The sequence below is a fragment of the Sus scrofa genome, chromosome X (genome assembly GCF_054392235.1).
Source record: "Sus scrofa isolate SSC_HxYL_T2T_F1_AM1 chromosome X, Sscrofa_HxYL_maternal_Yorkshire_Landrace_v2.0, whole genome shotgun sequence".
In the NCBI taxonomy this organism is placed as follows: domain Eukaryota; kingdom Metazoa; phylum Chordata; class Mammalia; order Artiodactyla; family Suidae; genus Sus; species Sus scrofa.
In genome coordinates this window covers 11,898,168-11,917,035 of record NC_139401.1, presented here as the reverse complement: position 1 = coordinate 11,917,035, position 18,868 = coordinate 11,898,168, and the positions used below count along the sequence as shown (strand labels likewise).

The window sequence follows — 18,868 nt, the reverse complement described above, 5'->3', positions numbered from 1 at the left end:
ATGCTGAAGACTTTGTTGGACAATAACGTTACTCTGCCAGTGAGAAAATGAAGCAGATAAATGAAACAACCCACAAGACCTAGGTCTGAATTGGTCTTTGAGAAGAAAGCCAGTGCGCACACATGTGAAACTGCAGCATCTAGCCCAGTAAATCTGCCTGCTTCGAGATTGTTTCCAGCTGAAGTCACGCTTGGCAAAGCCGGATGCCTCAGAATGTAAAGATGGCCTTTGTCCAGGGGCAGATCTCCATGTGGCTCCTTCCAGCCGTGCTGGGAAGAGGCTGGGATCAGTGTCCCTTCAGGCAGTGAGACTGAGATGGATGAAAAGCACGAGCTTTCCCACTGGGAACCAGAGGTCAGGGAACCTGCAGCCCAGGGTAGCACGGAGATGTGAGAAAACAGGTCATTTTATAAACACGTGAAAGTCGGAGGAGCCTTTGTTCTCTGGAGGGAATTCCTGAGAAAAGATTCAGAGGATCTGTGAGTCTTGGAGGCCCCTGGAGGGACGCTGAGAAGGAGAATGAGGACACGCCATTTTGTTTCAGGAAAAGGAAAGCAGTGGAGACGCACAGGACTCCTGCTTTGAAAATACATGAATTCATAGGAGAAGAATCCTCTGATGTTTAGAAGGAAGAAAAACTCTGCTTGATGAACTGAAGAAAACATTTTCATAAATGTAAACTTCACAAATAGCTTCAGATCAAATGCATGACTGACTAAAGATGAATGACCCCCAGTTCAACTCTAAACACCAAGGTTATGTCTACACACAAAAATCGGCTTGACTCAGTGCATTAGGAGGAGAGAAGATTAAGTCCATAAAACAAGCAGATCTCCAAGTGCCAGGTAGCTGCTCTGCCTGAGCATTTTAGTTTGCACTTGTTTTGGCATCCTGTAGACACAGCCAGAATATATTATGACAACAGAGATATCTCATCCCAAGATGTTATTTTAGTTACTGGGACCGGGAATGGGACAAGTGCATTCCTAGATATTACTCAGTTGACGGATACCCCTGGTTCGCAAACTCTTCAGCAGAGGTTTCTAGACACCCTCACCAAACGCAGGTGAGTATGTTCATTTCGAAATGCTTCTAGAAAATGCCATTTTACCAGCTGGCTACAAAACGTGGCCAGCAGTAATGGAGGTCACTTTTTTTTTTTTTTTTAGGGTCTACTTTTATTTCAAAGAAAACAAAATCTTCTTTGAGCACTGGGACAATACATGATCTTTTAAAAATTTCTTTCCCCTCACAAATGTGTGGATATAATCAAACTTTGGTCTCTTTTTATCATTTACTCTGTGGGGTGAGGGTTTTTGCATGATGATTATGATGACACAGAGTTCCAGGAAGTGAAATGAGTCACCTAAGATCTTGAGGCAGAGAGAGTATAGACAAGTCTGAAGTTGGGTCTTACAGCTTTTTTTTTTTAAACCCTGACACCCCCGCTGGACTTGGACCCAATTACGTGCATTTCAGTAACACAAATGTGGATGTCTGTTTATGTGAGAATGCTATGAAAATGGTATTAATAAGTATTTTTGCTAGTTCAAGATCATCAGAATGCATTTAACCCAAATGAATCATTCTCAAATGTCAATGCTAATGAAGAACCCATGGTGATTCTGTGAATCTCCTTCATTTGTCTGAATGTAAACTTTGCAAAGTAGCTGTTTTATGAATCTTTGAATAGCAGATATAATAAATCTTATAATAAGCAGTGGCCTGTTATTATGTTGATGAAATATTACAAGTACAAAAGGATAAGCTTTGCATAAACAATCTCCCTGTGAATCAGCCAGGCTGCGTTTGGCTTCAGGTAACAGAATATATGACTGAAAGTTTCTTAAACAATAAGGATTTTTTTTTTTATCTCACATAGGCATTATATTAGTTATCTATTGCTATGTAACAAATTACCACAAACTTAGTGGCCTAAAACAATACATAGTATCTCACAGAGTCTGTGGGTCGGGAGTCCAGGCCCGGCTCAGCTGAGTCCTGCACTTCAAGATCTGTTACAAGGCGGCCGTCAAGGTGGCAGCCTGAGCTGGAGTCTCATCTGAAGGCTCAGCCGGAGAAGGATCCATTCATAAGCCCACTTGCACTGGCAGAATTCACTTCCTCAAGGGATGGTTGACGGAGGGCCTGTTTCGCATTGGCAGTTGGTCAAAGGCCATCCTCAGGTCTTTGTCACGCTGGCCCCTCCGGACACTCAGCGAATGAAAGAGGGCATTTACACTTTTGTTTTTTTCAAAGAAAGTTTTTCCTGGAAGTCCCCTGGCAGACTTCCCCTCAGGTTTCATTGGTCAGGATTGGGTCCTGTGCCCACATATGTTGCAAGGGAGTCCGGGAAAGTAAGTGGAAGTAGGTGGCATTTTTTGCCCTTAGTGGGAGACAGGGCTCTGCCAGCAGAGAAAGGCATGTGGAGAGCAGGAGTTGAGGACTTGCTGTTGAGGAGGCGATAATCAGCTACCATGGGCACCGACTGATTGGTAAGGGACAGGCCTTTGAGGAACACGTGTCAATACTCCCCTTTCCCATGATGGCTGACTTCTCTGCCTTGTCACTCTGGTCTTCTTGCTTGAGACATTTATTCATGTAGTGTGCTGTAATGTCGCCGAATTTTTACTTGGCTCAAAGATTATTGTAAAACATATGCAAACATAGGTTCTGAGGCTGCCCGAAGTTCCCTATCATTCTGATTATTTTTATCCCCATGTTTCCTAAATAAATTATTAAGCTGGCTATAAAATTCTCTTTTTTTGCCTTTTCTTGGCAGGGGTGGGGTGGAGTGGCGGTGGTGCATATGGAAGTTCCCTAGATAGGGGTTGAATAGGAGCTGCAGCTGCAGGCCTACACCACAGCCACAGCAATGCCAGATCCGAGCTGCATCTGCGACCTACCCCACAGTGTGTGGCAATGCCAGATCCTTAACTCACTGAGCAAGGCCAGGGATGGAACCCGCATCCTCATGGACACTATGTCGGGTTCTTAATGCGCTGAGCCACAACGAGAATGCCTAAAATTCTTATTCTCAGATCTCTTATCTATAAATGTTTGTCTGTTTTTTGTTATTTCACACCAAAAAAAGACTGGTTCTCTGATGGGCCGTTCGTTATACATGCAAAGGGAAATTTTACTCAATACTGCGTAAGAACCTATATGGGAAAAGGATCTGAAAAGGAGCGGATGTGTGTGTGTGTGTGTGTGTGTGTGTGTGTGTATACTTAACTGATTTATGTTGCTGTATACCTGAAATTAACACAACTTTGTAAGTCAACTATATTCTCATAAAATTTGAAAAACAAAAATAGATGGTAGTATGAGCCTTTGATCTACCCTTAGCGCCTCCCTCTTCAGCAAAAGGCCCCAGATAAGCACACAAAAAGGTGGGTTGGTTACCAAAAAAACAAAACCAAAACCAAAACCAAACCTCTCCTCTGTAATCAGAGGTGGAGCCCGTGATGATCAACCCCTTCCAGACCTCTTTGCAAGTCCTTCAAAGCCTGGTGCCCATCTCCCACAGGTGAACCTAAGACCAGCCAACTTGACCGGCCAAGCTAGCCAATAGCCAGGGATTTGCGTAAAATAACTCCCCTCCTTTTGCAGCACCACTCCCTTTGGTAGTCATGTTATAGTTTGCTCTGGCAAAACTTCTTTTCACACGTGCAGAAGCTAAACCATGTCTCTTTCCATCCTCTAAGTTGCTGTTGATGGTCTGGACTCAAGTGATTAAGCGCTATTTATCCCTTTCCAATGGAGTCATGTATATTAGGCCCATTTGTGATGTCTTTCTGAATCCTGCTTTCCATAATCTCCCTTAATTACTCTCATGCTCAGCATTGTGTTAGCCACAGGTGTTACAGCATGTGCAGGCATATGAATTGACTGAGCCGGTGCCCGGTTATGTCCCAAGGGGTCTGGCCATTTTGTGGGATTTTAAAAGACAACATGCTAGAGGGAAAGCAGTGATTTTTATTAGCTCACTTAAAGCAGTGGTTCTCTACCTGGCTGGCAATGTTTGGAGACATTTTTGGTTGTTAGAGTGGGAGAGAGGGCGTGCTACTGGCATCCAGTGGATAGATCCCAGGGATACTGATAAATACAGTGTCTAAGTTGCCACCATCCCCACAACACAAAGGATCTGCCCCCAAAGGGCCGTACTGCCAGGGCTGATAAATCTTTGATTTAAGAAATGGCCTCTAGTTTAGCATGGGAGGTTTTATACAGCCTTTTTTGTCAATTCGATATGAATTTCTATTAAGAATTTTTAATGTTTGAATGTAGAGCCCAAGTCTTGCCCCACTTGCCTACGTCTTTGTCTCATTTCTCTCTTGAGCAATTCTCCTTGCTATTATGTCTGGACCCCACAGCAGAACTCCATGCCAGCAGTCAGGAATCTGACCCTTTTCCCCATATCCCAAGGCATTGGGAGTTGAGAGTACAGACACGGTCACAGCACAGAATGGTCAGGTAAGACAGCTGTATCTGTGGACACTTGCCACCACTCTTGTAAGCGTCAGTGCTACTTTTGTCACCATGAATAGTATCTTCTTGCCCCCAGGATCCTCTGTCACTTTCTACAGATTCGAAGGGCTGATCAAGAGCATCTGACTGGCTAAGCCTGGTTCCCGAGGCTGAGTCTGAGCTTGGGGGATGGGCTCTAGATCATGTGATTCACATACGTCTTTAACCCGCCCAGTAATGCTCATCCCTCCTCACCATGTTGATGCCCCAGAAATAATTACGGTTAAGAGGTTTTTTTGACTATTTTTGCAAACGTACTCAATGGCATATACAGATGTATATCGGGTGATATACTTTTTACATTTTTTTTTCTTTTTAGGGCCACACCTGCAGCATATGAAAGTTCCTGGAGCATATGAAAGTTGAGCATATGAAAGGCCACACCTGGAGCATATGAAAGTTCCTGCAGCATATGAAAGTTGAGCACAGGGCTCAACTGAAGCTGCAGCCATGGCAATACCAGATCCGAGGCGCATCTGTGACCTATGCTGCAGCTCGTGGCAGTGATGGATCCTTAACCCACTGAGCAAGTCCAGGGATCTGTCCCGCCTCCTCATGGATATTAGTCAGGTTTTTAGCCCACTGAACCGCAATGGGAACTCGAATATATTTTACTATTATAATGCACATGTAAGTTAGGGTTGGCTAAGCTGCAATGAGACTCCCGTAATTCAGTGGCTTAAAGAATAATGAGATTTATTTTTCCTTCGTGTCCGTGCGTGATAGATGTGCCCAGGTTGGTGAGCAGCTTTGCCCTAGACGGTCATCCGGGGGCCCAGGATGACTGTGTCTTTGCCATCTTCAGCACGGGGTCCTCCAGGTCCCTCTGGCGGCTACCATTCCACTTAGTGAGAGTGAACTGCCGCGTGAAAAAGGCACGAGACCTGACATCCAGGACAGGCTTGGGCAAGAACTTAGTTGCACGGCCATACCCGACGGCCAAGGGGGCCAGGAATCGAAGTGTAGCCGGACGTGTTGCCCTTCACTCGCTCTTTCTCTCTCTCTCAACATAAATAGGACCACGTTATGTATAAACTGTGCTTTACCTTGAACGTTGGCCATGCTAATACATAGAAAGACGCCTTCAGTGTTAACTTCAGTGCATGGAATGTGTATTCTTGGTTCTCATGAGGCAAGTGTATCATTTTTCCCCTGCGAAGGGGCTCTCTTGAGCCCTACAGTCGGTTTAGCTGCCGGTTGAATGCTCAGGACATGTAGGGTCTGGTTAGTACATATTAGTGCTCTGTGAGCGATGAGTTAGGTTTTTTTTTTCTTCAGTCATTCTTTCCTAATAGAGAAATCTGCATTTCTGATAGCGAGTGTTTGGTTTGCAATTCTCCAAAATCACATATTAAAGAATTGTTCGTTTGCTCTGTTTATGTTACACGGTTAAGTAACAAGGGTAATTAAGATGATGCACAGCACACTGGATTCTGTTTTCCAAGAACTGGAGACAAGACTGAATTCCTCCGATGTCTGTTGCTGGTTTGCTTTTACACTGTTGACATACCTCAGAAGAGGCCTATTTCAGTTCCGACCTTGACTGCTTCATCCTCGCCCTTCACTGTTCTTCTTTGGCATTACAATTTCAACAGTGAGTATTATTTTAAGAAAATATTGGGATAGAGTTTGACGTACAAAGTCGTGTTAGTTTCAGGTATACAGCAAAGTGAATCAGTTATACGTACCTATATAGCCATTCCTTTTCAGATTCTTCTCCCATATAGGTTATTACAGGGTATTGAGTAGAGTTCCCTGTGCTCTCCAGCAGGTCCTTGTAAACTATCTGTTTTATATATAGTAGGGCGTATATGTCAATTCCAACCCTAAATTTATCCCCCCCCCTGTTTTCCCGTTGGTAGCCTTAAGTTTGGTTTCAAGGTCTTTGAGTCTGTTTCTGTTTTGTACGTTCTTTTGTATCATTTTAAAGAATGAGATTCCACATATTAGTAATCTCATAGGATATTTGTCTTTGTCTAACTTACTTCACTTAGTATGATAATTTCTAGGACTATCTGTGTTGCTGCAAATGGCATTGTTGGCATCATTTTTATGGCTGAGTAATATTCCATTGTGTATACGTACCACATTTTCTTCATCCATTCTTCAGTTGATGAGCATTTGGGTTGTTTCCATGCCTTGGCTATTGTAAATAGTGCTCAACACTAAATGTTCTTTTTTTGAAAAATTGATAGGGTTTTTATTTGATATCTCCATGTTGATATTCTATGAATGAATCTTACTGGCTACAGTAAAGTCAAATCTGTGCTTAAACAAAACAATTTTAGTACGGTTTCCTTCCACCTCTACTAGTCATTTGTAAAGAAAGAAGCAAAGGTAAAAAGCTTGTAAAACTTGAGGCATTTCTAGGCTGGGGTCTTCCAAAGACTGTGAATAGTCATAAATTGGCAAATAGAAGGACCTGGACATCAGTAGCCATCTGAAACAATGCCACCATCTGGGCAACCTTGTTTCAAGTCATCTGTATTAGTTTCCTATTGCTGCAGAGCAAATTACCACACATCTAAAGGCTTAAAGCAGCACATATTTATTAGTTTGGTCTCCCTGAGTCTTAAGTCCGGTCATGGCTTAACTGGGTCCTCCGCTCGGGGTCTCACAAGGCTGCAGTCAAGGTGTTAGCCAAGCTGCATTTCTTTCTGGGCCTCAGAGATCCCTTCCTACTCAGGATTGTTGGCAGAATTCAGTTTCTTGTGGTTGTGGGACCGAGTTCCCTGTTTTCTTGCCAGTGGTTGGCAAGAGATTATGCTCAGCTTCTGGAGTCCACCCACCCTCCATGCCACACGGCTCTTTTATAAGCTCTCTCTCAAGCCTCCTAACATGGCAGCTTACTTCTTCAAAGCCAGCAAGAGACAGTCTATTGCTCATCTGCTAAGGTGGTATTTTATATAGTGGAACATAATCATGGGAGTAGCATCCCATCACCTTTGTCGTACTCAGGTGGTTCAAAGTCCCAGGTTCTCTCCACACTCAAGGGGAATGGATTATACAAGGATATGACTCATTAGGGGTCATCTGAGGTTGTGTCTGCCCCATTGCTTTTATGGTTTAACTCACAGCCTTCCTTCCATTTAATCTCCAAGGCGCCTGTCTGGTGCCTGGTTTCAAACCTGCACCTGTCTGGTCCACACGTTGTATGAGCTCTCGTCCGCTTCCTGATTACCTTTTACCCTGCATTTCCAACACCTCCACAAACTGCCTCCCTCTGCCTCTCCCCCTGATCTTCTCCTCTCTGTTATCAAGTATCTGATTCCTCGACCCCAGTCCGAATTTGGTCTTCCACTTATTCTTCCTCTTAGCCCTCAAACACAGCATGGGTAAGATGCAGCGGACGGTCTTATTTGAATACCTCCTCCTTCTGACTTTTCTACTCATCTCAGTGGTGTGATCATTCTTCAAGTCATCTGAAGTCAAAACCAGAGAGTTATCTTATACATCTCTCAACCTGGGGTCAGCAAACTGTGGCCTCTGGGCCATGTCTGATCCACATGCTTGTTTCTGTGCATAAAGGTTTCCTAGGGCACAGTCATGCTTGTTTAAGTGTGGCCCATGGTTGCTTTTGCCCTGCAATGGCGGCATTGGGTAGTTGGCTATAGAGACTGACCCACACAGCTGAAAATATGTACTAGCTGGAAATATTTGCTCTCTGACTGTTTATAGAAAAATTTGCCCACCTGTGCTCTAGAATAAAGAAAACCAAGTTTGTTCTTTTTTTTTTTTTTGCTTAATATCTCAATAACCCCCATTCTTTCTAATCTGTTCCTTCTGCCAATACTCACCCTAACTGACTCTTTCATTGTCCTATACCTGGACTGACACAGTTGTCCCCTAGCTGGGACCCAGAAGCTAATTAAACCTTCTCTCCTTTGAAGCCTTTGTTGGATTGCTCTTGTTTGAGCATCTAAGGTTTTTCCCTGTCTGGTTCCAACTTCTTTTTCCTCTCTCTTTACCTGTGTTCTTTTTTTTTTTTTTTTGCTATTTCTTTGGGCTGCTCCCGCGGCATATGGAGGTTCCCAGGCTAGGGGTCGAATCGGAGCTGTAGCCCCCGGCCTACACCAGAGCCACAGCAACGCGGGATCCGAGCCGCATCTGCAACCTACACCACAGCCCACGGCAACGCCGGATCATTAACCCACTGAGCAAGGGCAGGGACCGAACCTGCAACCTCATGGTTCCTAGTCGGATTCGTTAACCACTGCGCCACGACGGGAACTCCTTTACCTGTGTTCTTTAATAGAAACCCATCTTCCCCAGGAAGGCTGACAGCAAACACTAGCTCAAAGACTTACCCAGTTTTGCCTGTGTTGGAGGTGTGATTCATTTAACACTTCTCATAAATTGCCCAGATTCGATAGATTTTTCTTACCCTGTATCAGCCCTCGTTCCTCTATAGATTACAAGATCATTGCACATAAAAATGTGTCATACACTTTGCATCTGATGAAATGCTTAGTGTTAGATCGAGCTGGGCAAGGAGGTGTAGCCAGGACACACTGTTGATAAGTCTGTGTGACAAAGCGCCTGACTATTTAAAAAATATATTTAAAAAATTTTATTTTGCATCAATACAAACTTACAAAAAGATCGCAGTGCATGTGTCGTATAGAGAGCTTTTCCCTAAACCATCAGAGAGTAAGTTGCCAACATGATGCCCTGTCACTCCTAGTACTTTAGTGTGTAATTCCTGTGAGAAGTGACCACAATACAACCATCAGAATCAGGGAATTAACATGAATACATAACTTCCATTTATTCCCCGGGCCCTATGCATGTTTTACCCACTGTCCCAGTAATCTCCTTTGTATCAAAAAGATCCAGTTCCAAGATCGCAAGTTGCATTTCGTCGTCACGTCTCTTCAGTCTCTTTTGATTCGGAACAGTTCCTCCATCGTTTGTCACTTACAGGAAGGACCTTGAGCCTTCGGAAGAGCACAGGCGAGCTGCGCCATAGAACCTCCCTGCATTCGTGGCTGTCTGATGATTCCTCATGCTTACGTTCAGGTTTTTTGGTTTTTATCAGAACTATCACATTCGAGGAGAATACCTCATTTCTCGTCACACTTTTACTCTCTAGGTTCGGCATCCATTGATGTTTCTTGGCTAAATTATTACTGTGATAATTGCCATATAATACCTTTCTATTTTCATCACTCCTTCTGCAAATATTTGGCATTCCACCATAAGGAAACGCTTTCTACTCTTCCTCTGTGTTTATCACTGTAGTCTCATGGATTCCTGTTTTATTCAGTGGGTTATAATCCATCCCTCTCGCTTACGTTAATGCTCAAAGAGTCATACATTTAGGCCAGACGAGATACAGGACACTCAGCTAAATTTGAATTTCAGATGAACAGTGAATAATTTTTCAGTACAAGTATGTCTGAAATATTGCACAGATATATTTAATATTGTATGGATATCCTTAAATTATTCACAGATTATCTGAAATTCATATTTAACTGGGCATTCTCATTTTTTTATTTGGTGAATCTGGCAAACCTTCAAATGCTTTCCCTGTCCTTCTAGTATGTCCCCATCATTCTTTGATCCCTTCCTTGCTTTCTGACCCAACAAGATGGTCTAAGATCATCTTGTATTTTCCTGCTCTAGCACGCACATCAGCTACTGCTTCTGAAGAGTATAAAATGGTACTTAGAAACCAAGATCTCAGGGCAAAGTGTACTCCTTGCTATTGTGTGTCATAATTCCTAGACCCCTTTGGTGGAGAGATTTAGGACAATATATGCATCTCTGTGTGTATTTACTTCTATATCTATTTTTATATATTGAAAATCATGGGTTCACAGCTATGTCTCCAATTGTAATCCAATACCACATAGATAATTCTAGTTCCCTTCCTCCTTCTACTTCTTTGACAGTGAGGAATTTCAGCCTCGTATCATCAATAAATCGTAGTGGCTCAGTCTCCCCTATGTGTATTCAGTCTCCCGTTACCATCACCAACACCTATACCTCCTCATGGACACCTTTCTCACTTCTCTGGACTTCTGACAGCCCACCCTGGCCTGTCTCTTGCTTCCTTGATCTCCAGAGCTCCGTGCCAAGCCTCTTCCACTGCCAAATCCTCATGTGGCACATGGACGCCCTGTTTATTCATCCCTTTCTGGCTCCACAAACCCATCCCAGGCCAGCACTGTTGCCTCCCTGTGTGGGCGCCTTTCTCATGCCACTTGAGCTGTAACCTCCAGCAGCAGGCCACCTTGAGCAAATGTTCTCCTCACCCTGCTTGGGCTCTGATACACTCTGCTGGGTCTCCATCTCTACCTTATCCTGTGCAGATACCTCCCCTGCATGGCCCGCCTCATGGCTTTTAGATCGGATTATTTAGAAAGGAAGGAGAGGGGGAAGGAAGATCTTTAAGCTCATATATAATTATATGAAATTATAATTGCTTTCTCTTTGATTTCTCTTTGTCTGTTTCTCTTTGTTTCTTTCTCTTCCTCTTTGTCTATTCCCCGCTCTTGACCTGCCTCATTCACTGGTATATCACCAAGACCTAGAACAGTGCCTTCCCTGAGATAAGCACTCAAACATCCATTGAATGAATAAGTGTTGAATGAATGAGCGATGAATACATGGAGATTAAAATTTGTTCACCCCCCCAATAAATCCTAACATCCTTAAAATTTTCTTTTCTTTTATCCCTTGAACACATTTGACTTTTGATGTAGAATTCATCCATGGTAACCCAGTGATTGTTTTGGGTTTCTTACTTGACCCAGCATGAAGTTTGGGCAAGTTTATTTTCAGGTCACTATAACCCAGTCTTTTCCCTTGCAAGAGAATGGCCAAAACATCATTTTTCCTTATTAGGAGGTGGCTCGTGTGTTTGTGTTTGGCTCTCATTTCATGCCTCCCAGGCTTCTCTTGCTTGCATCTCCTCTACAGGCTTAATAGTATGCCTAATGGATATTTCGATATACAGAGATCAAAATCAATCAAAATCAACCGCTGCTTCTGTCTCAGAATCAAAATGTTATCATATAAGACATCTGCTCAGTAAAGCTGCTTCTACACATGAAAAGAAAGAATTGAAGACCATTTTTGTGCTGGGTATGAATAAGGAGTTGGAGGGAGGGAGCAGTGAGGCCTCTAGATGCACCTGGGCATCGGGAGGCACATTCTCATCCTTTCACCAGCTGGGTAAATTCTCTGGTGAAAACCCCTTCGTCTTGAACCTGCCAGGTGGGGAGGCGCAGCAGGCGAGGCTCACTGCCCCCACCCCATGTTACCACAAGGAAAATGAGCAGTGCATGGGAAGAAGCGGTACGGTTTTAAAATTCTGTTTTTACTCAGCACCTATTATAATCCATTCCCTGAAAAATCACCCCAAAACACTATAAAATGCTGTGTAGTTTCAAAGTTTATTTGACTTATGTGTGTGGAAGAGAGAACGGGTGGGCGGGCCTTTAAAAATAATGTTTGTTTCATTACTGAGAACTGCCTCAGGGGCTAAGAAGAGAGATGAATGTCACGTAGGCTCAGAATATTTTTGGAAGTTACCTGGCGTTTCCTACGATTTTACTTCTTTTTTTTTTTTTTTTTTTTTTTGTCTTTGCTATTTCTTGGGCCGCTCCCGCGGCATATGGAGGTTCCCAGGCTAGGGGTCGAATCGGAGCTGTAGCCACCGGCCTACACCGGAGCCACAGCAACGCGGGATCCGAGCCGCGTCTGCAACCTACACCACAGCTCACGGCCACGCCAGATCGTTAACCCACTGAGCAAGGGCAGGGACCGAACCCACAACCTCATGGTTCCTAGTCGGACTCATTAACCACTGCGCCACGACAGGAACTCCCCGATTTTACTTCTAATGCAGTCAACTGCTCACCTCTCCGAAAACACCTTGTGCCTTGCACACACTTTGGGAAGTTTCTTTCCTTCTCCCCGCTTTTCTTCCACCACCTTTCCCTGATAAATCCCCCGAGGAGAGACCATTTTCGCTGTGGAACTTCCAGCAGCTCTCCAGTGAATTCAGAACAATTATCATGCAATGAAATGATGTTATTTACAGTCTGTCTCCACCACGGGCTGTGAACTTCCAGATGGGGAGATGCTGCATTTCGTTTTGTTTTATTTTATTTATGTTCAGGATCTCGAGTGTGCAGAATTGAAGTAATTACACTGGCTAGCTCATGACAAGCCGAGTGATGTGTTAGGTGTCTTTTCATTTTTAGGAGCTGGCCTTTAGACGTTGGCCAAGAGCAGAACTAGGCACACCCGGGCTGCATTCCTTTGCCACTCAGCTGTGCGACGCTGAACAATTTATACAACATTTCTGAGCTTCTGTTTTCTCAAATGTAACATAGGGATAATAAAAGCCCCTATTTCATAGCTTTTGCTTTTCTTTTTAACTGTTAAATATAGTACTGAAGAATCAAATGCTACAGAGGGTTTTTATGACAGGAAGCAGTCAAAATTTTAGCCTTTTTTTTTTTTTTAAATGGCATGGGGCTGAAAAGATCCTTGATGAATGAAAGCCCCGTGAAGCTCTTTGGAATTCCAATCTGGTGTAAAGCTTTTTTTCCCCTTTTTCTTTCCCCACCGCTCTCCCCCCCTTCCTTCCTTCCCTTCTCTTCCTTTTTTTTCTTCCTTTTTTGGATGCACCCGCAGCATATCAAAGTTCCCAGGCCAGGGATCTAATTGGAGCCAAGCTACAGCAACGCCGGATGCTTAACCCATTGCACCAGGCCAGTGATAGAACCGGCAAAGCCACAGAGACAAGCGGGCTCCTGAGGCCACTGCACCACAGCGGAACTCCCCTGCTCTTCCTTTCCTTCCTCTCGCTCCCTCTCTTCTCTCTCTCCTTCCTTCCCTCCCTACCCCACCCCCACTTTTGCCATCTCTAAGCACAGCTGCTGTACAAACCAAGGCCGAGTTGGATCAGGGGCCAAAGCCTTTTTCAAGGGAAGCCAGTTTTCAAGCTCAGGTACTCCCTACTTCTAGGCTGCACCCCAAACACCATCAAATCACAGCCTTAAGCTTCTTTGCAGATAAGGCTGGGACACCTCATTATCCAAAGTTTTAAATTTAAGGGCACTTTACAAATGTGAGTTCAAATTAATCGCATAAGAATCCAGCATGGTAGGAATTATTATTCCCAGTTTACAGATAAGAGAGGCGGACGCAGTGTCCCTGTGAGAATTAACTTTGTTATAGGTGCAGTCTCTCAGTTCTTTTCCCTTCCCTGGGGATTTGTTTTCTCCTACTACAGATGTCTTTCTCCCTGTAGCCATGGAGGTGATCACTGGCCAACAAAAACATCCATCTTTTATGGCCCCTGGCCCCAAAGAGAACGGAAGCCTCTCTGTGACGGCATCCAGTTTCTTAACCAGTTTCATGGGAAGACTCCAATTGGGCTTCGTCTAGGGATATTTTCATTTGCAAGCCAAGGAGCAACATCGGTGGTTTAAGCAAAACAAAATATTTGATTATCTCACAGGTCTAGCGGTCTGCAGGTAGGGAGCTCTTGGGTTGATTCCATGACTTAACGAAATCAGGAGGCGGGCAGTGTATTGTGCATCTTTTGAGTTCATGGTCATAGTCTAGGTAATTGTTGCTGCTCCAAGCATCCCTTCTCCATGTCAGCGTCTTAAGGAGGAAGGCAGGATCGTAAAGAGGTCCTTCTTTCCACAACACCCTTATTTTGGAGAGTAGATCTCTACCCTATAAAATGTCTGCAGACTTCTCTTCATGCCCCAGTGGCCCAAAGTGGGTCACAAGTCCGTCTGAGACCAGTCCCTGGCATGGAATGATGGGGTCACCATGAGTGGCTTGGAGCAGGCATGACTCGGCCTCTGAGGCTAAGGGAAGAAGGGACAGCTTTCCCTGATGTCCTTGCTTCTGGGCCTTCAACCCGATTGCACTGCAGGTTCTCCGGGCAGGGCAGGAGGGCGGTCGGCAAGGTGGTGGCCAGTGTCTGCCGCAGCCCGTTTTGGCCACATGTTCCTCCCTCAGGTCTGCTGAGGACAGTGGATGAGTTGTGCCTTGGCTTGTGTGTCCTCGCTGTGGCCTCTGAGACGGGGGTTAATGTGAAAGGGGTCGATCAGGAGACACTCGCGGGAAAAACAGGAAGGGAAGCGGGATAGAGAATGAAAGGAGGCTCCACGAGGGTTCACGTGCCCAGTAAGTCCCCTCCAGGGAGCAACTAGCTCAACCCCACAGACGAGCCCTAGGACCTGTGCAGCTCCCCCTCGGCACTACTGTCCCCGCCGGGGCTTTGCCCCCCATCCCTGGCACTTTGCGCTCTCCACGTGTGCAGGCAAAACGGTTGTGGGAACTTGAGTGTGGTCCTCTAACTGGGAGACTCGAGATGGGCTGTTTGGAGTAACAGCATTCCAGAGCCACTCCGCACCGCGCTGGGGAAAGGACGGGAGAGGGTGTGAGCCGGGCCCCGAGCGCAGGTGCCACGCGCTCCATGACCTGGGTCAGGTCTGCGCCCCGGAGCCAGACTGTGGGTGGCCTTTGCTCGGTGTTTGCCAAGCGGGCGACCTAGAACAAGGGGAGCGGGAGAAGGCGGCCCCCGCCGAAAGGCGAGTGCTGCGCGAAGTCAGCATCTCAGGACGCCCCCTCATCCGCCCTCTCTGCACATCCCCTCAGCTCAGTGAGAGCACCTCCAAGGGTCTCGTGCAGGCGCAGAAACCTTGGCTCTGCAGGTACTGTGTGTGGGGTCAGTGCGAGTCCCCTCGTTCAACCCAGCCGCCGCCGGGCGCCCCCGCCGCCGTGATGCCATCTGCCGAGGCGCCTCTTCCTGCTGTGGGTGCCTCTGGCTCTTCATTTCAGAGCAGGGTTTCTCGACCCCAAGAACTGTTGCCCTTTGGGGCTGGATCATACCTCACGGGGTGGGGTGGGGGGCCTGTCCTGTGAACTGTGGACCTTCTAATGGCATTGCTGGCTTCTACCCCCTTACCGCCGGGTGTCCCCCAGACCGTGTCAAAATTGCCCTCACCTGAGGGCCACTGGGCTGAAACCCTGGCCTTCTGGAACTCTGGCTTCTGAGTTCTCACTTTCGATGCCTTCCAAATGGTGTGACTCTGCGAACTTCGTGGGAGTGTGTCAGCTTTGGTGCCACAGCTCTTTCGTTGTTTGTCATTTCGTGAGTTCCTGTGCTATGTGCGTCTTGCCTCTCCGGTGCCAAGGGAAGGGTAGCATTGTTGTGTTCAGACTCTCCTCTGGCCGGATCCTTAACCCACTGAGCAAGGCCAGGGATCGAACCCACGTACTCCTTCACACACTCACTGCCTGAGCTGAGGCTTTCTTCCCTTGGAATTAGAGTTGCCAGATTTAGCAGGTAAATTTGAATTTGAGAAAACAAAGAGCTTTTTAGTATAAATCTCTTCGTGGCCGAGTTCCCCTTGTGGCACACTGGGCTAAGAACCCCACTAGCATCCATGAGGATGCGAGTCCGATCCCTGGCTCCCCTTGGGGGGTTAAGGACCCAGCGTTGCTGTGAGCGGTGGGGTGGGTCGAAGTGGTGGCTTGGATCTCGCGTGGCTGTGGCTGTGGTGTAGGCCGGCCGCTGTAGCTCTGATTCAACCCCTAGCCTGGGAACCCCCTGTCCTTTGCAATATTGCGGGTGTATTTATACTATAGAAGTATGTGTTCTCTGTCTGAGATGCAGGTTCAACTAGGTGTCCTGTGTTTTATTTGCCATCTCTACTCGGATAGACTCTTTGTCCAGGGACTCCACCATGAAAATGCCCGCTGCTGCTACTGATTTCTGGGGTGCTCAGCCTATCCTGCCGCCATGGAATCCTGGCTCTGCTGGCTAATTAGTTTCTGCTTCCCGCACCGCAGCCTCACCAGCCACTGACACTGTTTCTATCACAGCACTTCAATTGCTGCTCCCGCCCAGAGCCCTCTGTGCCTTGCTTCCTGCTTGAGCTTTTGTGAGCAAACTCATCGTAATGGGCTTGGGTTTTTAAGGCTTGATGCAGTTGTGTGTGGATGTGCATGTGTGTGAGAAAAAATGATTACAGCCCCTAAGAGCAGCTCATGGGAATGGAATCATTGAGTAATACAGTCACGGAGGATCCTGGGGAAGGAATTCTCTAGCATTCCACAGTTGCCCCTGTTTTGAAAGCCTCCAGTCAGTATAACCACGAAAATAATAGAGTCAGAGGAAAAAATCCTCCGTAAATAATACCACTCCAGAGCCCAGCCTAGTAGTTTGTATTTTTAAAGACTAGATGCACTTAACCTTTAGTATAGTGTACTTAACTTTGGATGATTTTTCTAGAAGATATTGATGGTTAATGCTGTCACGGCCCAAAGAAGCAGCCGAATTTGGAGCTATTTGAATAGAGCAAATCAAAAACTAAGGGGAGAATGTTTTGCTTATCATCTCCCTTAGATTTGCTCACCCTGTGTTCGAAGCGACAGCAGTGAGCTTTTGGTGGCTAAGGGACCTACCGCTGAGGGCGAAGACACAGGAGGCAGCAGCATGGTACTCCAGTCCCACCCAGGAGACTCAGATAACTCACAGCCCTTCCTTTAGTGGCCCTAGGGAAGTGGGCTTGGGTTAGAGTGTATGTATTTCTGTATTCTTTCTGGGTATCTTGGTTCATTCAACACAAAAAGACTGGGTTAATGTGCTAAAACTTTAATGACTACTTAAACATTACCTAAAAAAAACCCAAACATTTATTGAGACATAATTCACACGCCATAAAATTCACCCATTTAAAGTGTACAGTTAAATGGTTTTTTGCATATTCACGGAATGATGCACCCATCACCACAATCAATTAGAACATTTTTATCACACCAGAAAGAAACCCCCTACCCATTAGCTGTTACTCCCCCTTCCCCAATCCCTACTTGCAGTCCTGGGCAGGCACTAATCTACTTTCTGGACTTGTTTATTCTGGGCATTTCATATCAAAGGAATCATCCAATATGTGATTTGATTTGGGGGGGGGACTTTTTCATTTAGCATGATGTTTCCAAGGTTCCCCCTGTGTAGTATCACACATCAGTACTTTGTTCCTTTTCTTGCTGCAGAATATTCTATTATGTGCACTACAGTTTACTCTCCGCTTAGCAGTTGATGGACATTCGTATTGTTTTCGCCGTTCAGCTATTATGAATATCGCTGCCATGAACACTCATGTTCGAGTTTTTGTGTGTATACATGTCTTCGCTTCTCTGGGATAGATACATGGGAGTGGAATTGCTGAATCATGTGATAACTCCATGTTTAACATTTTGAGGAACCACCAAACCATTTTCCAAAGTGGTTGCATCATTTTACATTCCCACTAGCACTATATGAGGGTTCCAATTTGCCTGCCTTCTTGACGACAACTTGTTATCATCTGTCTTCTTGATTACAGGGTGCCTGGTCGGGGTGATCAATGGTATCTCATTGTAGTTTTGATTTCTGTTTACCCCATGGCTAATGACATGATGGAGAATCTTTTCTCATGGGTTTTTTTGTTTGTTTGTTTTTGGTTTGTTGTTTTTTGATTTTTCGGGCTGCACCTGTGGCCTATGGAAGCTCCCAGGCCAGGGGTGCATTCGGAACTGCAGCTGCCAGCCCATGCCACAGCCACAGCATCACAGGATCTGAGCTGCATCTGTGGCCTACACCACAGCTCACGGCAACACTGGATCCTTACCTCACTGACCGAGGCCAGGGACCAAACCTGCATCCACATGGATACTAGTTGGCTTCATAACCCAGTGAGCCACAGTGGAAACTCCAGAGACTCTTTTCACGTGTTTATTGACCGCTTGTATATCTTCTTTAAACTAATGCCTGTTATATCCTTCGCACATTTTCAAATTTCTTGTCTTTTTATCATAGCATCGCAAGAACTTTTTATATTTTGAACACAAAGTCTTTATCAGATATATGATGTACAGATATTTTTATCCCATTCATTGGGTTATCTTTTCACTTTCCTGATAATGGTCTTTGAAACACAAGAGTTGTAAATTTTGTTGAAGTCCATTTCATCTATCGTTCCTTTTGTCGCTTGTGCTTTTGATGTTATATCTAAGAAGGCTTGGCTCGACTCGAGGTTGTGAACATTGACTGCTCTGCTCTCTTCTTGGAGTTCTGGGGTTAGCGCTTACATTTAGGTCTGTGATCCACTTTGGAGTTAAACTGTCGTGGGCCCCGTGCAAAATAACAATGCGAGGCTCCTTCTAAAAGAGATTTTAGCATTTTAAGATGACAGCATTCAGAACCCTTCCAAGCATGGAGCCCTGTGGACAGGTTTTACACCCAGGAAGCTGGCCCTGAATCGAGTTCCTGTACGTGTGAGAATGTGTGGATGACACCTGCCATACAGTA

The 18,868-nt window shown here is 45.4% G+C and overlaps 1 protein-coding gene across 5 annotated transcripts in view; it reads left to right on the top strand.

Annotated features, from left to right (window-relative positions):
* ARHGAP6 (Rho GTPase activating protein 6) overlaps positions 1-18,868 on the top strand; it is a 530,728-nt gene that overhangs the window by 155,616 nt on the left and 356,244 nt on the right. The window contains exon 1 of one of the 5 annotated variants that reach the window (XM_085007329.1): positions 115-1,066. The exons of the other annotated variants lie outside the window; for them this stretch is intronic. The gene's annotated coding sequence lies outside the window, so the exon portion shown is untranslated. Of the gene's footprint in view, positions 1-114; positions 1,067-18,868 lie in introns of those variants that run through there. 5 annotated transcript variants of the gene reach the window in all.